Consider the following 25841-nt stretch of genomic DNA (forward strand, 5'->3'; position numbering starts at 1 on the left):
ATATTCATTATTTGCCACATTTGTGTGTGTAATATACTTATCCCTTAAGAGTATTTGCCCATTAAAAAAACACATTGTATTAAAGTCAAAATAAATAGTTATTCTGATTCTACTTGAGACAGAGGAAACTTCTAAAGGAAAATAACATTATTCAGTCTCGGCCTTGCCAACACCAAAATTTAAGATTTCAGGTTCCCAGTCCTGTTCATTGCATGGCACTTCCCTCTAGGAATTAAATATAACATCAGCTAAATGTGTCACATCTAAATTAAAACCTATAGCTATGTTGTTCAGATCCTCTAAAAAAATAATAACCTTTGTGGAATAGAGAAAACGGAGATGTATCATTTTGTTTTAAAAATAGATACTATGATATTTTAAATATACCATAGAATATGTCAATATTTTTGAAGGAATAAGACAAAATAAGTCAAACTAATTTGCTAAATTCTCCATAGTGCTTCAGTATCAGTGTCTTTCAAGTACATTTTTTCATAACACCTCTTCTGAAGACATATCTTTCATTACTCCAATGTGTACCCTAAAATTAACTATCATTTTTTCTAATGTGAATGTGCATTTAATTTAATATAGGGCACTTAGTTTTGTTCATGTGAACTTCATAACTGAACCCTCATTATCATAATGTTTTATTTTTCTTCACTTGAATTTCAGATTCCATTTTGTTTTCTTTTATTCCATGTCAGGATGCAGTACCTTCAGCAATGATGAGAACATGGCAAAGGGCTAATTTACAGTGTCCACCACTGTGTCTGTCTCATCATTCGGTTAATGAGGACCCCTTTAGGGATCCTAACTAGAAGCTTTGGCAATTTTATTAACTCAACAGAATCCGTGTCAAACCATGATTCTAAGGTGGTGCTGTTTTTTTACCTTCCAAAGCATTATCTTCTCTGATGATGGAAAAATGACTTTGATATGGTGTGATAGACTACTGGGTATTGATGCCTTTTTAAAAATCTACTTTAATACAGAAAGACACTCAGCTGTGACAAAATGACAATGAAGAGGAAACAGGTTGATTTAGTTACTCACCTGCGTATCTCGTTAGGAACATTTAAAGATGACTTAAAATTCAGGAATTAGGAATGTGTGTGTGTGTGTGTGTGTGTGTGTGTGTGATGAGTGAATATTTACACTAGAGCAGTGAATGGAGCTCCTAGGGAGTCATGGATAGCTTTCTCAGTTGTGATTTGGGATTTAGTGATGGTACTATGGTAAACATTTCTTTCATGGGACTGGGTTTACCGATCTGGAGTTTCTCAAGGAATCTTGGTCAAGGCATGTTTAATTACGCCATCAGAGAATTCACCAGTGTGCTGAGTGCATGCCGCCATTTGCTACACATTAAAGCATTGCAATGAAGGCAGATGATCAAGTTTTGCAACGCTTTCCATATACCATGGAAGCAGTTTGTGTTTGACCAAAAAAATTTAAAAAGTAGAAGATTAAAAACATGATATTATTATTAAAAATGACTGGAATATAAGCTTTAAAGACAAAGGAATTATGACTTCAAATAGTGTTTTGAATAGTCCTCGTAAAGTGTAATACTCAAATGCAATTAAGTAGCTACTGTGGTAATTATTTCATCTATATTTTATTCTCTCTCTCTCTTTTTCTCTCTCTTCTTTGAATACTCTGCTCTTTGACACAGCAGCAGCCGAGATACAAGAACTTTGTCAAAAGCACTTTGAATATGGTTCTGACAGCCTTAGTGGCCAGCATCTTTTTTTTTTTTTTTGCCTTTTTAGGAGACAGAGTTGTAAGTTGCCAGTCACAAACACAAATGAACATTGCTTGCCAAAACTAACAAACTAAAAATAAATAAATAAATAAATAAATAAATAAATAAATATTTGAATTTTATTCTAATCTCATAATAAACCAGACTACATGCTTTCTAAGGATGGGAAGATCTATAGCTTTGCAGTTCATCTGAATAACAAATATCAATTAGGAATACTTCATGAATAATTAATACGAATATTTAAACTGTACAATGTTAGGAAGCAAGATGTCTGTAGAAGTAGTTGGCAGGTGTTTCTGGTATGTGTGAAACTACCAAAATTGGGCTGTTGAAAAATATTATTCTTTTATAACTACATCTTTATTAGAAATGCAGGAAGTACTTACAATGTTATTTGAACAGCCTCCCAACATGTAAGTTATGTGGCAAAGCTTAGATGTGGTAAAAACATGATGGATTAGAAAGAGGCTTTACATCTTTAAAGAAGAAGGATGTTCAATTGCATTGTCAAAGGAACTATACTTATTTGAATTAATGGCTGCTGCCTTTTGCCTGGGGTTTTTTCCAGATGTCAACAGAAAGGATAAACATAATCCTCAATTACTCCCCCTTCATCTGCCAAGCACTCAGGCTAAGTCCAGGTGAACAACATAGAAAATCAAGGGGAAGGGAGCCCTGCCACCCCTTTTCCCATTCTTTTAGAAAAGAATTAATGCCATGCTAATTGAAATGGTTTCATTTTGTTCAGAGCATTTCTTGAAAATTCAGGCAGTAGGAAATGTCAGTTATGTTTTGGTTGAAAATGGATTTTAAAAATACTTTAAATAGTATTGTTATTGATCTCTTCAAAATAACAGTGGAGTACACTGCTCTAAAAACAAATATACACAATAAAATCTCAATCTTTTCCACTGAGATTTAAGAACACAATGATGACAAATCTTCCCTCAAGTGGGCTATGGGGTTCTCAGAAGCATCAGGATTCCTTGATTAGTTTTTTCAGAGTGTCTTGAGGAAGCAAATTTCAGGAGCAAGAGTATTGTCTAACAGTGTGGTACCTGAGAGCAGTTAGATAATGTAACATTGACCAAGCACCCAACTTTTGCTGGGGTCAGTTTCCATTTGTAAAACGGAGAGGAGTAAGGTCCTTTTTGATGGGTGTCTTAACCACCTGAGAGGACCAAATCTCTGAAGATTCAGTCTTAGTCTACATCTGGTAATATTTGTAGATTTTGTGAGAAAATGGCTATAAAAACTCCCTTTGGGGGTGAAAGAATAGATTTCTCTGGTTCATTTTTCTTTTGTACTACTCACACTGAAGCATTTTTACCATCTTTTCCACCTCCCTCCCTCCCTTCCTTGCTTTCTTTTTACCTTAGTTCTATTTTTGGTCTCAGATGCTTATTAAAATCAATAAAAACAACTGAAACATCTGCTTGAGTTAAGATGCTTATTGGTTTTCTTAAATTAGAAGTTCAGAGATACACTGGATTCCATTGATAGTTGATCAGAGACCGACCCAAGTACTTAGTTTCTTTCCTTTTCTGTACTTTACCTTCTACAGGGTCAGCTTCATCTTAATTCAAGCTTTTCTCTTAAGACCACCTCTTTTCTGACAGCTTTCATGGGAGATAGGAAAAACTTTTTCCTTGAAGCTCATCTCTTCTCACAGCCAAAATTGAACTGGACCCAAACCTGAAGTCACTGCCAAGCAGATGGAATTTCTGATTGCTTGAGCCAAAGAATTTCAGTTAGGGCTCAATACTACCCCAAATGCCTGGCCCCAAATGGAGGAGATGGAGGAGATGTGATTCACTAAAAGGAATCTGCATGCTATACTCAATTTCTAGTCAATGTTACCTGGTCCTGATATTTTAAATTTAATTCAACAGCAGTGACTCTATTATATATATTATTTTACATAATATATAATAACCAATTAGACCAGTTCCCCCTTCTCTCCCTTATCTCTCTCTCTCTTTCTCTCGATAGATAGATCGATATTATGTTGAGTCTGTGTACTCAATACCTTTACTTTGATGTCTAATAGGCCCTTACAACTTAGCACGTCTCAAATCAAACTCTTGATTTCCATTCCCTGTCCACTGTTTTCACCTCTACTTTTTCCTGTCAGTAAAAATTCCCCCGGTTGCTGAGCACAAACATTTTGAAGTTATCCTTGAGTGCTTGCTTTTCCTGACATTTCAAATCTGTTTAGTTTCATATTCGTTATGTATCCTGTGTACTACTGCTCTCATAAAGCTACCAGCACCTCATTTCTGCAATGACCTCTTACTTTACTTGGGACTTCAACTCTCACTCCGTTATTCTACTCTACTCCCTATAAACAGGGTGATATTTTAAAAACAGATTTTTGTCAGAAACACTAATGGCCTCTCATCACACTAAGAATAAATTCAAAAAAAGATCCTTCATAATCTACCCCTTGGATATCTTACTGCTTTCATTGTTTTCCCACTTATAAGTCCTGTTTCAGTCTCGTATCTTTCTGATAGTTTCGCAAAAGTAAAAAGCACATTTACTGTATTTCACTAAAAATCTGTTTTCAAATAGATTGATAGGCAATTTTCAAAGTTGTACCACCTTACACTCACTGGCAATGTGTAAGAATTCTGTTTGCTCTGCATTTTTGCCAAAACTTGGTCTTATCAGTCTTTTGAATTTTACCTATTTTGGGTTCTGCTATTCATTCCTTCCTTTCCTTTCTCTCTCTCTTTTTTTTCTTTTTCTTTCCTTTTCTTTCTTTTCTTTTCTTTTCTTTTCTTTTCTTTTCTTTTCTTTTCGTTTTCCTTTCCTTTCCTTTCCTTTCCTTTCCTTTCCTTTCCTTTCCTTTCCTTTCCTTTCCTTTCCTTTCTCTTTTTCTTTTCATGTAACTGTTTGAAGGGCTTGCCTTTAGCAGTTTTGCTGGTGCATAGGAACCATTAATGAGTAGAAATTATGTTTCTGGGAGGATACTTGTGATGATTAATCATCTGTTCTTCCATCGAAGATCTATCCTTTTTCTTCTTTTAATGAGTTAATATTTACTGAGCAAAAATAGGGTCTGCCTAAATACAATGTCTTAAAATCCTAGAGTTCATAGTCATTTAAATTTAATATTTTTTTCCGGGTATCTGTGTTTTTATACAAGAAGTAGTGGGCTCTTTCATTTTGTATTTAAGCTATTTTGCCTTTCCTATTTGCTCAGATGTTAAACATGACTGAGAGTCTGTGGGACTTGTCCTGTGCCTTTGAAACAGGAATATATATACGGGAAAGCATTTTAAGAAGGTTTTATTTTACACCATCTATTTGTTATGTTATAATTTACTAGTACCTTATTGTGTCCTCTCTGTTGAAACATCATAAAGGATAATTAACTGTAGGCAAAATACAGATTTGGGGATTCTTTCATCTATCATTAGGATTACAAATTGCATGGACACCATTAATTACTTATATTCCGAAGTATAGATAAAACATGACATTATTTCTTTAAGTATGGAGGTATTAAATTATCTAATTATGTAAATAAATAAATAAATGATTTAGGAAAAAAAGTTTTTTGTCATATTTCTCTTGTTATTTTGTGAACATTTAATCTTTTGGAAGGACTATAAATTTACTAAAGGAAATAAACTGCTATTTGATGAATTTTTATTATTTTTGTTTCTCTTTAAAAGGTTAGAGTACTGTAGATTTAGAAGAAGAAATGGAAACAAAATTTTTCTGAAGTTCTAAATCCTTCAAAATAATATATGGAAAATTTGTTGAAACTGCCTTTTACATGTAAATCCTAATATGTAGCACATAGTAGATTCTCAATAAATATTTATTTTATGGCTATTTTAATGGTTGAGTAATATTCCACTGAATGAATAAACCACAATTTATTTATCTCCTCTCTTGTGGTAGACATTTGGAATTAGTTTTTCTAGTTTTGGACAATTATAAATAAATCTACAATGAAAAATTATATATATATATATTTTTTTTCTCATGGACATGTTTTTATTTCTATACTATAAATATCTAGGAATAGAATACCCACAGGTTAAGTATATATTTTACTTCCAAATAGATTGATAAGCAGTTTTTCAAAGTTGTGCCACCTTACACTCACTGGCAATGTGTAAGAATTCTATTTGCTCCACATCCTTGCCAAAACTCGGTCTTATCAATCTTTTGAATTTTAGTCTATCTGGTGGCTGTGTAATTATAAGTATGTTATTGTGATTTTATTTTGCATTCCCCTCCTGATACTATTGATGTCGAACACCTTCTCTTATTTTTTTCTGGCTATTTGATACTCTCTTTTTAAAATGCCTTTTCTTTTCTTTCTTTTTTTTTTATAATAATTTTTTTATTATATTATGTTAGTCACCATACAGTACATCCCCAGTTTTTGATGTAAAGTTCCATGATTCATTACTTGCATATAACACCCAGTGCACCATGCAATACGTGCCCTCCTCACTACCCATCACCAGCCTATCCCATTCCCCCCCACCCCCGAAGCCCTCAGTTTGTTTCCCAGAGTCCATAGTCTGTCATGGTTCATTCCCCCTTCTGTTTACCCCCCGCTTTCTTCTTCCCTTTCTTCTCCTACCGATCTTCCTACTTCTTATGTTCCATAAATGAGTGAAACCATATGATAATTGTCTTTCTCTGCTTGACTTATTTCGCTTAGCATTATCTCCTCCAGTCCCCTCCATGTTGCAGCAAATGTTGAGAAATTGTTCTTTTTGATGGCTGAGTAATATTCCATTGTATATATGACCACATCTTAATCCAGTCATCTGTTGAAGGGCATCTCGGCTCCTTCCACAATTTAGCTATTGTGGACAGTGCTGCTATGAAGATTGGGGTACAGTTACAGACGTAGTAAAATGCCTTTTCTTTTGCCCATTTAAAAAATTGAGTCATTTTTATTTACATTCCTACCTTGATTTGTAGGAATTCTTTATACACTCATGATATAATTCCTTTGTCAGGTATATGAATTGCATATATCTTCTTGTACTCTGCATATTTTTATGGGATCAATTTTAAGTCAGAAAAAGTAATGAAATGTTTGTCCTGATGATACCAATTACTGTCAAGGATACAGAGCAATAGAAATTCTCATATACTGCTAATGGAAGTATAAATTTTTCCAACCACTTTGGAAATATCTTTGTTATTGAGAACTAAATTTGACTATTTGCAAATCATATGACCTGGCATTTCTGTCTTAGGTGTACATTCAATAAAAATATGCTTGCTTATACACCAAAAGACATGTACAAGGATGTTCATAGAAATATTATTTTTAAGTAAAAAACTGAAAATGGACCAAATGTCTTTAATAGGAAGGATGAATAAATTGTGGTACATTCATACATTGTAACATTATACAACCATGAAAAGAAATGAATCATAGCTACACATAATAATATGGGTAAATCTAACAAATATAATATTGGATGAAATAAACCGAATACACAAGAATAAGTAATAATGATTCTATTAATAGAAAATTAAAAAAACATGTTAAACTAAACTATGGTGTTAGCAATCAGGGAAGTGGTTAACTTTTGTATTAATATTAATACTGCAAAACCAAATACTTTAAAACTTAGAGCCTTAAAACAGCAATAAACATTTATTATCTCACTGTTTCGCAAGTCAAGAATTCTGGAGCAGTTTGGGTGGTTCTGGCTCAAGGTCTTTCATGAATTGTCAGTTTAAATGCCAGAGTTTCAATCGTCTGAAGACTTGACTGACACTGGTGGATACACTCACTCAAAATCGCTCAGTCACATATATTTGTTGAGAGATCTTTGTTCCTCACTGCCTTTGTCAACAGGCCTTCATTCTTTTCCATATGGGCCTCTCCATTGGGTTGTTTGAGAGTTCAAATGGCATAGCAGTTGGCTTTCTCCAGAGAGAGTGATCCAAGAGCCCGTATAAAGAAGAAGCATACTACCTTCTATAATCCATTTCCCAAAGTCACCCACTGACTATTCAGCTCCATTCCATTTGTTAGAAGCGAGTTGTTTTAGTTCAGTCCACACTCAAGGGAGTTGGGCTCCACTTTTTGAAGGTAGGATTACAAAAGCATTTATGGACATATTTTGAAACTGTAATACCTTTGGAGAGAAGGGAGGAGGTAGTTACTGGGAGGGAAAATGGAGGGAGGAACTTGTAGGATACTCTTTCTTAATTAAGTGTTGCTTACATTGGTATGTTTCCTTTGTGGTAATTCACCATGCTCTATACTTTGTGAATTTTTCTGATTGTATGTTACAATAGAAGAGTTAAAATGTTTAATGGTAATTTTGATCATCTTGCACTAAGACAACCATTTGAACAGATACTTTAAAGAAATACACAGAATAAAAAAAATACTGTAAGTGTAATGGGCTAATTAATCATGTAGATGATCCCTTTTTCCGTTATAGCAAATGTTGTACCATAAATTGATATATCTTATGTCCATTAGAACACCAAAATACTCTGGCATAAATTATCACAATATATGATGCTTCAAGGCACCTCTAGTGTTTTTTTTTTTTAACATTTTATTTTTCATCTTGATAAGTGTATTTTTTAATAGTCATCTCCTATTTCCCCCTTCCCCCCACCCACGTCCCCTCTGGGAACCATCAGTCTGTTCTCTACAGTTAAGAGTCAGTTCATTTCTTGGTTTGTGTGTGTGTCTCTCTCTCTTTTTTTCCTTTGCACATTTGTTTTGTTTCTTAAATTCCACATATAAGTGAAACTAGATGGTATTTGTCTTTCTGTGACTTTGTTAAGCATTATACTCTCTAGCTTTATCCATGTTGTTGCAAATGGCAAGATTTCATTTTTATAGCTGAATAATAATCCATTGGAAAAAAATATATATATATACCACTCTTCTTTATCCATTCATCTATGGATGGACACTTGGGCCACTTCCACAGTTTGGCTATTGTAAATAATGCTGCGATAGACACAGAAGTGCATGTATCCCTTTGAATTAGTGTTTTTGCATTTTTGGGGTAAATACCCAATAGTGCAATGACTGCATCATAGGGTAGTTCTATTTTTAATTTTCTGAGGAACCTTCATACTGTGTTCCACAGTGGCTGCACCAGTTTGCATTCCAGCTGACAGTGCAAGAGGGTTCTTTTTCCTCCACATTTTCGCCAACACTTGTTCTTTCTTGTGTTTTTGATTTTAGCCATTCTGACAGTTGTGAAGTGATATCTCCTTGTAGTTTTGATTTGCATTTCCCTGTTGATAAGTGATGTTGAGCATCTTTTCATGAGTCTGTTGGCCATCAGTATGTCTTCTTTGTAGAAATGTCTGCCCATGTCTTTTTCCCATTTTTAATCAGGTTATTTGGGGGGGGGGTGTTGAGTTGTATTAGTTCTTTATATATTTTGGATACTAACCCTTTATCAGATATGTCATTTGCAAATATCTTCTCGTCTTCCATAGGTTGCCTTTTAGTTTTGCTGATTGCTTTCTTCACTGTGCAGAAGCTTTTTATATATATATTTTTATATAATATATATATATTTATATATATTTTTTATATTGATGTTGTCCCAATAGTCTATTTTTGCTTTTATTTCCCTTGCCTCAGGAGGCCTATCTAGCAAAATGTTGCTATGGCCAATGCCAGAGAGATTATTACCTGTGCTCTCTTCAAGGATTTTTATAGTTTCAGGTCTCACAGTTGGGTCTTTAATACATTTTGAGTTTATTTTTTGTGTATGGTAAAAGAAAGGTGTCCAGTTTCATTCACTTGCATGTGACTGTCCAGTTTTCCCAGCACCATTTGTCAAAGAGACTGTCCTTTTTCCCATTTTGTATTCATTTCTCCTTTGTTGAAGATTAATTGACTATATAACTGTGGCATTATTCCTAGGTTTTCTGTTCTATTCCATTGATCTATGTGTCTGTTTTTATGTCAGTACCATACTGTTTTAATTACTACCACTTTGTAATATAAATTGAAATGTGGAATTGTGACATGTCCGGTTTTATTTTTTTTTCTTTTTCAAGATTGCTTTGACTATTTGGGGTCCTTTGTGGTTCCATACAAATTTTGGGATTGTTTTTTCTAGATCTGTGAAAAATGCTGTTATCTTTTGACAGGAATTACATTTAGTGTGTAGATTGCTTTGGGAAGTATAAACATTTTAACAATATTTGTTCTTCCAATCCATGAGCATGGAATATCTTTCCATTTCTTTGTATCATCTTGAATTACTTTTATCAGCGTTTTATAGTTTTCAGAGTATAGGTTGTTCACCTCTTTGGTTAAGTTTATTCCTAGATATTTTATTCTTTTGGTGTAATTGTAAATGGGGTTATCTTCTTAATTTCACTTTTTTTTTTTTGTTAGACTCCACACTGAGCCTGGGGCTTGAACTCATGACCCTGAGATCGAGACCTGAGCTGAGATTAAGAGTTGGACACTTAACTGACTGAGCCACCCAGGTGCTCCTTAATTTCACTTTTTGCTGCTTCATTATTAGTATATAGGAATGCTACAGGTTTCTGTACATTGATTTTGTATCCTGTGACTTTGGAATTTATTTATCAATTCTTGTAGTTTTTTGGTGGAATCTTTAGGGTTTTTTAAATACAGGATCATGTCATCTGCAAAGAGAGTTTTACTTCTTCCTTGCCAATTTGAATACTTTTCACATCTTTATGTTGTCTGATTGCTGTGGCTAGGATTTCCGGTACTATGTTGAATAAAAGTGGTGAGAGTGGACATCCTTGTCTTGTTCCTGACCTTAGGGGAAAAGCTCTCATTTTTTCCCCATTGAGGATGATATTACCTGTGGGTTTTTCACATAAGGCCTTTATTATATTGAGATATGTTCCCTCTAGACCTACTTTGCAGAGGATTTTTATCATGAATGGATATTATACTTTGTCAAATGCTTTTGTCTGCATCTATTGAAGTGATCATATGGTTTTTATCCTTTCTCTTACTGATGTGATGTATCATGTTGATTGTTTTGTGAGTATTAAATCACCCTTGCATCCTGGAATAAATCCCACTTGATTGCGGTGTATGATTTTTAATATATTCTTGGATTCAGTTTGCTAATATTTTGTTGGAGATTTTTGTATCTATATTTGTGAGAGATATTGGCCTGTGCTTCTCTTTTTTTTGTGGTATCTTTATCTGGTTTTGGTATCTGGGTGATACTGGCCTCATAAGGCACCTCTAGTTCTTAGATTTCATGAAGGCCATTAATTTTTTTCCCTGCTCAATTCCAGTGAGAAGACAAAAATCATTTTTTTCTTAAAATTCTACTTACATTGGCTTCATGATATACCCATCAGACTAAGATTCCTCAGGACAAGGACATATCCTACAGAGAATGTGAGTTCTGTGGCCCTGGTGGCACTGTTTTGTACTGAGAAGTTGTGGCATTGTCTCAAATATTGGAGATGCAGATGCACCTTGCGATTACTAAGGTATTGTATTCTCTATTGCTTTTGACTCTGTGTTAAATGCTGCTATGAAAAAAGGGGCAGATAAGTAAGAGACTCTCTTGGGTATAGAATATATGGGAAGGGGCATCTCAACCAATTTACTGACCATTCTTAAATCAGTCTCCCCAATCCCACTGAAACTGGGCTAATGCAGTATTTTAAACATTTGAGATTAAACACTGTGTCTTTAAGGTGTATCCACTGCTTCTTTAAACCTCTGGAATTGCTTTCATGATGATGAATTCTAGTTCTACTGATATGCCACATTACAAATGTGACAGGGGACACTTGAGAATTATAGCAGAGTGTACTTTGGAGAGGTCCCATTTTCTATATGTAAAAGCCACTGGGTTCACTCTTTATATAATTCTAACTTGAAATGAAAATTAATATATGGTAATCAGAGTTCATGTCATGAGAATACTTATCTTGAGAATACCTCTTTTATCTAAGTGTTCATTAGCAAAGGTAATAAATCTAATAATCTCTCCCAAATAATCATGCATAAAAAAACTATTCCTGAACAGGGATACAAATGTGTGTCACCTGAATTAACTAAAGAACAATTTTGAAGAATTTAAAGATCAATTTTAAGCAGGTGCTAGGATTTTATTAACTATTTTTTACTTGCTAGAAAAGAGAGCCATCTCTCTTTATCAATCAAGGCTCATACACTTCATTTAGAATTTTTGACATTTGTAGTTACAAATAGAGCATGCGAACAAGAGCAGGACATTTAGGTGACTCTTTTAGTAGAGTTCTGAAGTATGGGGTTATGCACACTAATAATATGATTATCAAAATTGTTTCTGATGATGTATAGTATTGAAAAATGGGTCTGATGATTTCTTAGTCTGTACTCTACCTAAGGGAAATGGAAATAGATGAAAAGATGTATAGCAGTTAAAAAGATCAGGATACTGAAAGAGCAGTTATCATTATTACAGTAAATTTGGTCTGGAACATTTGAAAATGAGCCTGAACACTTGGTTGATAACCATTGCCCTGAAGAAACCTACAAATGATTTCCCTTGGAAGTAGGCTAAGAAAGATAATTCCAAAAGGACCTTCTTGATTATAGTTAATAAGCTTTCAGCCTGTAATGATGTCCATGCACGTGGAATGAACAAATTCCTGAAGTGGACTTCTGAATTCACTAGGTCCTCAGGATTTTCTTAAGTAAAAATTGTCTTTTCTCTGTCTTAACAGTGGAAGTCCATATGTGTGTCCATTTGTATATGCAAATCAAAATGCACATGTATGCTCTATTTAGAGAATACAAATTCTCATTCTCCTATGCATTTTGCTATTTGCATTGACGTCTGTGAGATTGGATATTATCCAGTAGGAATGGCATACTAATTCTCATTTCATTTACATTTTATAGGTTTGTACCTGGTGTGTGTCACTTCATGTATAGCATTTATGACTCAGAAACAGCTCTATTTCAAGCCTGTGTTTGTGAGTTTGTATGTGGTTTCTATTTTAAGAATTTAAAGGTTAATTATATTCACCTGAGTAGTGTTATTCACCGTTGGATGGGATAGCTTAAGTCAGGGAACTATATTAGCCACACCTCATGGTAATGAAAATCTCAGAGGAGAGGGGGCTTTGGAGCAGGACAACTTGGCCTTGAATCCTGGTTATAATACTTACTAGCTATTTGGCTTTAGTCCCTAGTTGCTTCACTTGTAAAATGTGAATAATGATGATGATAGCACCAACCTCATAGGATGTTTTTAAGAATAAGTGAGATACCAAATGAAAAGCACCTAGCAGTTACTTGAGTGAAACACACTAAATCTTGAATAACCAATAGATATTGCTGTAATTCTTTATAGATCAGTAAACTTCATTAAAGGGGTGGTGATGGTGGTAGAATTGCCATCTAGTATATTTCCAACCCAACCAGCTGCCTCACCATTATGTGGGCCAGAAGAGCAAAGAGATTACAGATGGTCTGGAGCAACTCATTACTTCTGCCTGAGAAATAATTTAGAATGACGTTTGAGGCTTAATCTTCACAATTTATCAATATTCTTTAATAGACACTTTAATAGACAAAGTTAGAAGGCTAAAAGAGGAACGGCACACTAAGTCTTCAAAATTTGGTATTCCAGGGCGTTTGGGAAGAACTTATTCAAGATAGACATACATGCCAGTGTTGAAGAATCAAGATGAAGCATAGAGTTATTTAGAGAACATTCACAATTCCAAAAAGGCAATCTGGGTAATTCATAGCAAATAGTGGTGGCTTTATAAGACAATTATCATCAATAAACATTTATAAGCAACCACGAAGGCCAAGACCATACCTGGCCCTAGAAATTACTGAATGATTGCTTATCTTCAAGTCTCACTTTAGTTCTGGAGACCTGGTTATACATTGGTGCATAAGGGAGTAGTCATGATGGGAAATGATCACCGTAAGCTTTTATTATGACTACTGAAAAACATGTCACACATGGTTTCAGATTTTTGATGGAGCAACTGAAAATATCATTATGTTCAAATATGTCATATTCATCAACATGACTTTATTTAATGTACGAGCTGTTCCAATGAAATTTTTAAAAGACTTGAAAACAACATTTCTTTGATGTCGTTTTTGTATCACTCTACACTATCTAGTTTTTCAGTTAGTTTTACAACCACAGCCTTACACACACACACACACACACACACACACAAGATACCATGGGGGAATTCGCTCTGAGAAATATTTAAAGATCCCAACTTTACTTCAGGCTACAGCAGAATAACTTAGAGCAGACAGAGTGAGTACTAATAATTGTACTAAGTGAGACTCTCTGAACTCTATTTTGCCAGTGGACTTGGTGTAATTCATGTCAGGACAGAAAGAATAGAGTAAGAATAGACAGTTTGGGCTCACTCATGTATTGTGCTTGGCTCATGAGCAACATTAATGTACCTTGTTAGGTAACTCTACATATCTCAGCATTGAGTGCTATGCAAGTTCACATTAAGATTACCTTTTATTGTTAGAAAGAAACTCTTAATTACTCCATGGTTACATCTATCTTTAATAAAATGTCCCCCCCCCTTTCTTTTTTAAGACCTGGGACTTCTCAAACTTTGTATAGACACATCATGGGAACCCATTCTATTAAAATGCAGGTTGTGATTCATTAGGTTTGGGGAGGGACCTGAAATTTTGCATTTCCAACAAGCTATCAGTTGATGCCTTTGCCTGTAGTTCATGCACCACATTTTGAGTAGAAAAGCCTGAGCCAACATGTTGGCAGTTACTTTATTTTAATGGAAATGCCTTAAATTAGGGAAAAATATGCCTTGGTCCTTCTGGGATTGGTTGCTTTCAGTTCCAGAACTATGAGGAAAGGCGTTCTAATGACATTCTATCAAGCTGAGAGAACAAATCCTATATTCCAGGATATTCCTTGTTCTATGTAAGACTTCTTTCAGATTTCCTGACCTATGTCAATAGTGAAGCCACATTTTTTATTTTGTTGTAAATTTATGAGGATAAGCTTATCAAAAAGTAAGTTTCATCTTGGAAACAAAATCTGAAATGTTTTACTTCCATTCCTTTGCAAAGTAACATGGATGGCTATGTTTTCATTTTTAGATCTTCCAATCTATTATTTTATTTTATTTTTAATTTTTAAAAAGATTTTATTTATTCATTTGAGAGAAAGAGTGGGGGGGGAGAGAGCACACAAGCAGGGGGAGAGGCAGAGGGAGGAGAAGCAGATTCCCCGCTGGCAGGGAGCCCGTCATAGGGCTCCATCCCAGGATCCTGGGATCATGACCTGAGCTGAAGGCAGACACTTAACCATCTGAGCCACCCAGGTGCCCCTATTATTTTATTTCAGTCCCTCGTTTATTATTGGGATAAAATTTTGAAAGAATACTAGAGGTAAGTTTCCCCTCTTATATAGTTCTTTTTTCTTTGCATCCTGGAACCTTTCTCCCCATAGAGCTAGTTTAGGAGGCTGAGGCATATTACCCACTGAAACAAGCACGCAGAATAATCTAAAGGGAATAAAGAGTCGAATTCTTGACTTTTGAGCTCGTTGGGTAGACTTTTATAAATCTATTGTGAAGTCAAAATCTGAAAGTCAAAACTTTTTTGAGCTGGAATGGGTAGGCTTTAGTCAGAGAGAATAGTTTTGTTTTGTATTGTTTGAATTAATTCCAAAAGATGGGCTCGGATTATCAAGAGCAAAACCTGGAGCACTCAGGGCACAGAGTTTACACAGCAAACCACAGACTAGGGAAGACTGTATTAACACCATGAAAGCATTGTGCCCACTCACATGCAGCCAGTTTTGATTGCTGGTTGAGAGAAGATCAGAGGGAATGTGACATGAACTCAGAGGCTGCCTCGAATCATGATCTGGGTGGTGGTGGTGAGGAGTGGGGCTGGGCACTTTGTAAATACGCAGGTATGTTTAAGAGAATCTGAGAAGAGAAGACACATGTGACCTGCTTCACAGAACATAAATTGGTGAGAACTACAAACCTCTTTGGGAAGACCTGTGTTTAGTGTATTGTTGAAGAGACAGAGCAGCCGAGGCTGAGAGGAGTATGTCTGAGATACCTGGTGGATTCTCTCGAAGTCCTGTTCTCTTAAGATGGGGAAGGAGGGGGCGCCTGGGTAGCGCAGTCGTTAAACGTCTGCCTTCGGCTCAGGGTGTGATCCCGGAGTTCCGGGATCGAGTCCCACATCGGGCTCCTCCGCTGGGAGCCTGCTTCTTCCTCTCCCACTCCCTTGCTGTGTTCCCTCTCTCACTGGCTGTCTCTGTCACATAAATAAATAAAATCTTTAAAAAAAAAAAAAAAAAAGATGGGGAAGGAGATCTTACAACAAAGAAGCCTAGGTCAGGATGAGAAGTGAATAGGTACTTCTGCTGGATTGAGGCCATCAGCAGAAAATATCAGCATCTTATGAAGGAGACTAGAAGAGTTGAGTTATATACAACATGGAGAGTGAAGAGTCCTGGGCCAGATGTCCAACAATACAAACGGCCTTTGAGAACATAGATTACCTCAAGAAAGAAAGGAAGGGAAGGTCAGATTGGGATGGAAGTGGTGGAAGTATGCTAAGGAGTGACCGTACTTGACCGAGTCGTACTAAAAGGAGATCATCAAGATTTAAAATAGAAGTGATTGTACTTAACTTGAATTGCAAAGACTGAGTTACCATCTCATCACTGGGAATTGAGGAATCAAGGCTAAATGAGCTAAATTAAGTTTAGCAATGTAATAATAAAGTTACAATTTATTAACCTGAGTTCTGCACCTATGTCAATTAATAATATCTATATTAAGACAATGATAATAATAATGCTAGCCCTACTTACTTTAATTTTAATTAGTAGAAAAAAAGCGCATTCCTATTGAAATTCAGAGTAGGAATCAACCTCAGGGATAATCAAGTTTTGTCATCGCTCTTCTTACAATATTTGAATGCTTTTCCTTGTTTTCTGCATAAAGCTCTAAATCTTTCATGTAGCCTGCGAGACCCACGGGATCTTGCTCCTTGCCAGCCCTGTAGCCCCATCCTTTTCTGTTTTCCCTGTCACCTCTCTTTGTTCTAACCACATATTCTTTTGGTTTTCCACTTTCCCACCTCAGGGTCTTTTCAGATGTAATTCTCTGTGCTTGGAAGATTCTCCCCTCCAATAGCAGGTCAAGTTTCCTTGTTAAATGTTTCTTATCACCCTGCAATTTTTCTTTAATGTATTTACCACAATTGAAATATGTGTTTGTTGTCATTGCGCATGGCATAAGTCTTCCCTCACAGTCTGTGGACTTCAGTGCTTCAGAGACCATGCCTTTCATTTTTGCTGACGTCGTCCCAGTGTATAGCACAGGCCTGATGTGGTCACTCATTAATACTTGAGGAGTGAGCAAGTGAATGAGTGAATGGTATGATCCAATACTGTGATTTTACACATGAAGATGTAGGGACTGATGAGACTGTTTTCCAGATATTGCTGAACTATAACCAAAGGTGTTTTATTATACCTTGAGAAGAAGATGGGAGGAAAATTTTCTCTAATCCTCAAAGATGCTCAAAAGAAATTCAAGAATATCATCTTGTTTAAAGAAATCATTACCCCATCTCCTACTGTCTAGCCTTTTTTATATATATTATGTTTATTAGTAAAACTTGTTCTAAAAAGAATCATTGGCCGTAACTGTATCACATCTTATATATGTGTTATGGCTAGAATATAACACTTCTATTTATTAACAGCAAGTTGGTCTCCTTGGCTAGCTTCTTAAATTTTGTGAGGGTTTTTTGAAAGATGAATACCCATCGGACCGACAATTGGCCTCTATAGGTATTTTATCCCCCATGTTAGCCAGAAAGGTACATGATATTTTGAAAAGAGGTTTGCTATACCATCAATAGTGAAGCAATAAAGACCACGGAGACAGCTATACATGTCACTACACAAAATGAGAGTCTCAGCTTGTATTCTCTTATACAAAATTACACAATTTTAAATTGCACTAAATTGGTACTAATTTGGCAATCTTAGCTTTGATATGCTTCCAGTCTTAAAATTCTAAGGACTCTAGACTTGAGGGGAATTCACACCAGGTTTGAATGAAATGTATTTACAGCACAGTGGGAGAAAAGTTTTATTTTATTCCTGGTTTTCTCTATGCTTCTTGGTGTGGAGGCTGTGGAACTAACCAAACCTTATCAATATTTAGCATCTCTTCTTTAAAATGACAAGCTTTTGAAAAATAATTCAATATCAAGGTAAATAACCATAGCTCTGGCTGCCTAGGTATGTTTTAAACACTGTTGAGGAAGGGGAACATTTCTCCTAAGAAAACTGTATGAATGTCAGGCAACTATTTTTTTCTATAAGGCCTTATAAATAATAACTAACATTGTGCTAGGACAATAGAGGATTTTCTCAATCTCCTTTGGGTGCCAGGTAGAGTACTGGCTGTTAGCTCGCATTTATGACAAAGTATTATTTTTCTGCTAAAACAGATGGATTTTGAATTGACATTTTGACATCACGGGAAAATACATACTGTCCTTTCAAATACTCCTCTCGGATACATCAGGAAAGCAACTATTAAGTGAAATGTATGACAGCAGGACTTCATTCTACTTTTCTTATTCGAGTGTTTATTTGTTTGAATTGGCCATAGATAGGTTCCTGAGGATTTGAACTGTGTCAGGAATGATTTGATTTAAGTCAAACAACGAACATAGTCACACCTTGTCACCACTCCCCAAATGACTTTTTTGGGGGATGGGCCACCTTCATGGACAAAATGTAATAAGTTCAGTAAAGCTTTCCTGGGCATTGTCTCATTTGTAAGATATATTTAAGATTGGAAAATGACAGGAATATTTACCAGATGCAGATATTAACAAAACAATTTCTACTCCTATAAATGTGAATATGGAAGTGCTTAGAGACAAATATGTGACAGCTTGAAAATAGCATATAAATTATATAGCATACCAGATAGAGATATTACCAGAATAATTTCTGTATCTGTAAATATAGACTTAGAGATATGTTAGAGTTTTCATTACAGAAATATTTACTCGGGAATTATCACAGTGGGGAATTTATTGTAACTGTGTGTGTGTAATGGGCGGTTGGTAAAGATTTATTGATTATTGTACTTAATTAGGTATGGGGGAAATATTCAAATCTATTTTATTTTTTATTTGAGAACTTCCTGTTATTCTTCCTGTGCAGACTTCTCTAAGTTTTCACATATTTGAAATTTATATTTGTTTCTTAAACCACTTACTAAGTTTATTCCTTTGGATTTATTTTCTATTCAGATATGAGATTGTTTCTAATGTAAAAATACACCTTAGGCATTGGACAACCCTGTTGAAGACATGCCTTCTGGTCACATTTGCCTTACCCACACTTACCCCCTGCCTATATGAGCCATTGTAGTAAGCTGTATATCATTGAACCTTTTTTTCAATTCTTCTGAGATCATTTTCAATCATTTTGATAAAAGCTGTCAGTCCTTATTCATTTTCTCATTCAAAAGAACTCAAAAGGCACTGGGTTTTCCTTTGCATGACTAATCTAGTCTTGTGTTATTAGCAGTTCACTTTGCTTCTCCAACATGAACTTAGGGACTATTGTGTTGGGGTAGTAAATGACATTATAGACAAAAGTATTATTGTTATTACTAGTGATATTAATTTTACAGTCATTAAGTTGTGGCTTTTTTCTCAAGAACTTAATTTGTAAAGCTGGCTAAAAATTATATTCCATTTATATTAACTTTACCCTTTAAAAATCATGTTTCTAAATCTTATGGTTAATACTGTAATAAAAGAGTGTTTCAAGGTCCCCTTTCCTTTACGTGAAACCAGTTCAGTCAGCAAAATGGCAGTCAGAGCTTTGATTCTCTTCTTAGATGTCTCCTTATTTGAATGAGCCAGGTTTCTCTATAGTGATTACAGTGAATCACATGAAAATGAATATGCCAAAGTATATATTCCAGGAAGTTTGGGTATTTTTAAATTGCCTGTTCATGTAATTTAGACCTCAAATCCATATGAACCTTATAATTTTGTCAAAAGAAAGATGTTGTCAAGCAATTATTTTGAATTCCTAAAGTATGTTAGGTACAAGCACTTTGTCATTTCAGCCATACTGATGGGGATGACTCCATGCAGATGAGGATACTGATGTTCAACCAAGATTGAATAACTTGACTAGTTATTGTCAATATAATAACTTGACTTCTGAATGACAGAAGTGTGAGTCAAATTTGTGTCTTTCTGATTCCAAAGACCGAGATCTACTGAATTTTTCGATTCACTTCTTTCATGTTTGTTTTCCTTACCTCTAATGCTAACAGGGTTCTTTTAGACTTCGGTAGTGAATCTAGGGATACAAGCTGAATCTTAGATTTTTAAGGTTTCCATTGCCAACATTTTTCCTCCTCATCAAGAGATTTTTTAAAATGATTCAATAAAAGAACTAGCTTGGCTGAAACCTAAAATTTGAGGTAAGAGGCTCAATATTCATGCATTTCAAAATTCAAGCTTTCCCCCCCATCATTTGCAAATAATTTTCATGGTATTTGGAGACAGCAGTGAGAGAACCTCAGGTTCTCAGGTATCAACCATATTTTATATGGTTGTTAATATTCTACATATTTTACTAACAATTTAACTATTCAGTTTACTTCTATTGGGGGAGGTCATCAAGGAGATATAACTGCCAGTTGACCTGTGAGCTGGATCTGGGGAACTGGAGGCTCTCCACCCCCTCACCTGCCTTGGAATGTGTATTCTGCTTGCTCTCCCTGCTCCCAGAAGCTGCTCCAAGGATTCAGCCTTAAGATAGGAATGCATTAAGGCTATCTGGACTGGGTATATGACTAAACCCAGTTAGGTCCTCTATATACACCTCTAAGAGCTGGCTGGTGAGTGCAATCTACCTGTTTTGAGGCTTCCCAAGACAAGCCTCATGCATCAGTTCCCTTGATTATTAAACCGGTCATCTACCAATCTGGAGTCATCTGCCTCTTAGGTCTCTCCCTTCCCTCCATGTATGGGGTCTAGTTTCAGATTATATTGGGAAGTTCCAGAAGAGGTTTCTAACCAACAACTTTTACCACTTGTAAGGAGTAAAAGTGAATAGAAATTCTGTGGGATGCCTTGGTTACTTTGCTCTTTCTCTCAGGGACCCCTCTTATAATATTGGTCTAGAATTTGTCCTGAATTTCAGATGATAATTAACAGTGGAATATTCATTAATATTTGTAGGGTTTCCACCGGGTATGTCATACAGATGGTGAAAAAGAAATAGATCAAGAAACTTGCTAGGGGCGCCTGGGTGGCACAGCAGTTAAGCGTCTGCCTTCGGCTCAGGGCGTGATCCCGGCGTTATAGGATTGAGCCCCACATCAGGCTCTTCCACTATGAGCCTGCTTCTTCCTCTCCCACTCCCCCTGCTTGTGTTCCCTCTCTTGCTGGCTGTCTATCTCTGTGAATAAATAAATAAAATCTTAAAAAAAAAAGAAATTTGCTAATACATAGATGGCTCAATCAAACCCTCACTTGTATCATAGAATGATAGAGATCAATGAGTGAAAGATAACATATTCTTCTTTTAGTTGAAGAGAATGAAGTCTAAAGGAATAATTAATTGATAGTAGAGCCAAGGCAAAAACCTGTTCATCCACAGAGCTGATCGATCAATGAAGGAGCCATGATTTAAAGTCTGGCTGCTTGAGTTCCCATCCCATCATTCTTTGTAGTTTATGAGATCTGGATGTCCCCTGAGTAGGCCACCAAAGGGTTTCTTAGAGGAGGGCTGGGTGATATATTTCCTTCCAGTGATTTCCGAGTCTTTTAGGCAGAGGTCGGGTATGGATTGTTCTCTGGAAGTGACCTCACATGATGTCCCCCACAGTTGTAGAGTAAGTTGCCTCCACACTGCCCCACCAAGTAGTTTGTGTTGCTGCTGCAGAACTTCTGTATGGGGGTGCCAGTCCAGGACTAATCTGAAGCTCTACACAGATAGATTCAAGTTCCTCCTCGTCAGTGAGCCCCAGGAGTCACCACGGCCCCAGCATCATCCATGCCATTCCTAGTCAGGCACCAGGCTGAGAGGGTTTCCTCCTTATTCCACAGCTTTGGGCAAGTGGAGATTGCTGGATTCACAGGGCAGATGAGGATACCGAGGTACAGAAGGGGGGAGGGACTTGCCTACAGTCACAGAGCCAGGAAATAGTTGGTAAGAACAGAGCACTGACGTAGCTGTTTCTTCTTTGCAGCAAAACTAGAGAGGGGTTGATTTTCCCCATCTTACCCCATGAGGAAGTTGTTCAAGGTCACAGAGCTGGTAAGGAGGGCGAATAATAACGACAGCAGGAATAATAATACTAAGGTAACATGTTTGATAGTTACTATATGTCAACCATCATCTCACTGAACGCTCACAGTTCTAGGAAAGTAGATACTATTTACCCCCATTTTGCATATGAGGAAACTAAAGCCCCAGAAGTGAAGCAATATGTGGAAGTCACATAGCTACTAAGTAGGGAAAAAGTAAAAGAAGCTAACCTTTATGAGTTGCCTTGCTATTTAATTCTCAAATCCCTACTGGGAGAACAGGTGAAATTATCTCCATTTTGAGGAAAATGGGGCTTGGAACAGTTATTTGATGAAGGCCACACAATTAATAAATGGAAATATAAAAATAGTAATAATACTAATAATAGCTATAGTAAGCTAACATTTATTGAGCACTTACTGTGTGCCTAGTATTATACCATGTTCTCTGGCTCAGAGAGTTAAGAGATTTGTGCAAGACCACAAGGCCAGGAGTGGCAGAGGGGATTTAAATTCAGATCCCTAGAGAGGGAGATCCTACTGTGGGAAAGGAAGTTGCTGAACACTGAGGCCCTTCAACTTGGAGGACATCAGCTGCTTGGAAGTGTTCCTGGCACCATGGGCATTTGCAGGGTAGCTTCCTTACCTACAGTATTGTAGGTATCTAGTTGCTTCTAGACAGTGTAAGCTCCATGCCAAGGACTTATCTCCCATGGGGCAGCACACTGTCCCAAGATACAGGCTTTTCACCGGACTCCCAGCAGACATCATTCACAGCATCAGGGTGCTGGCCCCTAAAGACGATGACAAAGCTGGGTACAAAGACAAAGAGGCCAGGGGATCTCAGGGCAGGGGCAAAATGGCTGACGACAACCATCTGCAGAAAGCGTGGAAAGAGATGGCCCTGTACCTCCAGCCTCTGAGTTTCACTCACATTGGTAGAATGCCATCTCCAGGCCCCCTCCCCAAACCTGAGTGGATCTCCACTATTGGTGGGTTTCTGTATGTGCCACCCTAGCTCTGTCCCTGCAGTACCAAGAATGTTCCGCAGGGGCGGGAGGGGGAGGGGGTAAGAGAAATGACCCTGAAGTTCTTGGTCAGAGTCCTGGGTCTGAGAAGGGTGTCCCACTTTGTCCCACTAACACCTAGGACACCCACAACCCTGCAGCTTGCTGGAGGCCAGGGAGGAGTATGGTGGGGGTATATACTTCCTGCCCTGACCCACAGAAAGAATAATTCCCAGACTTCTGAGACCTCTCTGTTAGTCCTATTTTAGAGATTGGAAAACTAAGGTTCAAAAGAGGGAAAGGGACTCAAAACATTTTATTTTTGTCCTCTGACTTTTTATATCTTATTTTCTACTCCAATATATTGTTTTGATAACTTTAAATCATTATGAAGAATCTATAGTTTAACTCTATTTGAATAAATGTAGAATCTTGTGTCTGTACTAGGAGTCTTTTGTTTATGGTAGCTATTCAATGACTATTTGTTAATTTGAATATTTTAGGAAGAAAATGGAAAGGAGTATCTTCATACTATTTCAGAGAATCCATGAGTCCCCTTGATAAAGGGATTTAAACCAAAGGGCTATTCAAGAAAGGGTAACATAGGGGCACCTGGGTGGCACAGCGGTTAAGCGTCTGCCTTCGGCTCAGGGCGTGATCCCGGCGTTATGGGATCGAGCCCCACATCAGGCTCCTCCGCTATGAGCCTGCTTCTTCCTCTCCCACTCCCCCTTCTTGTGTTCCCTCTCTCTCGCTGGCTGTCTCTCTCTCTGTTGAATAAATAAATAAAATCTTAAAAAAAAAAAAAAAGAAACGGTAAGATAATAAGCCCCACAGGTAGGAAGAAAGAGGATGCTAAGGATAACGACCCTCATGCTATGAGATTTAGGGTCCTGATGGATAGTGAAAGTGGATTTAAGAGGACATGAAAGCAAATGTGCCTGTTCAGCTGCTGATCAGAAAATGACAGATGGATTCGCTGAGAAAGTTGAAAAAGGCACACCAGAAGAAGAAAACAATACTATTATTTAAGATAATGGAGACATTCTTCACAGATCATTTCTGGAAAAACCAGCCAGCAAGTTTATCCCCTGATTGAGGCACTGAATACTTTTCAATCAGAGCACAATGAGTTGACCTAATAAAAGTTTTCAGAGCAAAAGTAAAGCAAAATAGAAGACATTATGGGCAGCAAGCATTTTACCTTTGTACATTTTGCAGTGCCATTGAGCGATCACATTAACCATCTTAAGGCAGTGTTTCTTAAAGTGTCTAGGGGTATTCTGAGACCCTTTCAGGGTTCTGTGAGGTCAACACTATTTTTATAGTAATACTAAGATGTTATTTGCCTCTACCAGTTTTATTCTCTTGTGGATACACAATAAAATTTTTCCAGGAGCTACATAAAGTGTGATATCACAACAGATGGAACGCAGATTTGTGAATATAGCTGTCTTCTATTTAGTAAAGGTACTAAAAAGAGGTTTCCAAAAATATAATAGCATGCCCGTCCTCTATTTTTTTTGTTTCATTTGGAAATCTAGTTATTTTTACTAAAAAAAAAATATTATTTATGTTAGTGTATGATGGGTATACTACTATTCTCCTAAAATAAATTCATAAATATTTTTAAAATTCCTCAGCTTTAAGTTCAAATATGATAACTATAGGTAGATAAAATAAACATCAACAAAAGCTCTTAGCACCCTCAGTGATTTTTTTTTTTTTATGTATAGAGAGATCCTAAATCCAAAAAGTTTCAGAACCTCTGTCTTTAGGGATATGAGAATATTCCTTCTAAAAACTGCCTAGGAATGCTAGGAGATTACACATGATCGCCAATGTCCATTTCTCTTCTCCTTTTGGAAACTTGGGAGGAGATACTTCCTCACATCCCTATAACTAAGCAGACCTGGGTGACTAGTTCTAGAATGCATTGTGGGTAGCAGTGATACCTATATGTCACTGTCTGTGAGAACATTTGATGACCAACGTGAGATTTTTAAGAACTCTTGTTTTCCTGCCGTTGTGACCATGGAGGCATGTGTTGACATAAATATGCCAAAGATTAAAGCAGCCTGGAATACTGAGTGAACCTTAGGAGAAGAGTTGCTCTGGGGGACCACTTAGACCGGCAGTAGACCTGGCATGAGCGAGGAAAAATTTTTTGTTAGTGATAAATCCCTGAAACTTACAGGCTGGTTATTACACTTGCATAAACTAGCCTATCCTGGCTTGTACCAGCATTGACAGACAATTTTAGGGGCTCTTTACATTGAGAGCTAAGGGAACGCCCTCAAACTATTAGAATAAAAGGTGATTCAGAATATTTTTTCAAAATTCTCATTGATTACTTTTTGATTCTTTAGAGGTAATTAAAAAATGACATCAGGCTCTGTGTACCTAATGTACCCAATTACCTAATACAGATAATATGTAGTTCCTTCTCTTTAGGAACATGTGACCAAAATGCTGTCCTTTAATTTTAGGTGCTTTGGGAAATCCAGAGCTCAGATGTAATAATCATTTGCATTTATGGAAAGTAACATTTTCCTATATAGTAGCTCACTGAATGGTAGTTATTAAATGATTACTATGCAATATGCACTTTGTTGGGGTTAATACGGTGACAAAGGGCAGTCTTCAATGTCACCATTTAACTTACAGGCAGGACCTTGAGGAATGGCAAAGGGCAGAGTCTGTATGCCAACTGAGTTGGCACATTTTCCTG

This window comes from Ursus arctos, unplaced genomic scaffold, assembly GCF_023065955.2.
Source record: "Ursus arctos isolate Adak ecotype North America unplaced genomic scaffold, UrsArc2.0 scaffold_5, whole genome shotgun sequence".
Lineage (NCBI taxonomy): Eukaryota > Metazoa > Chordata > Mammalia > Carnivora > Ursidae > Ursus > Ursus arctos.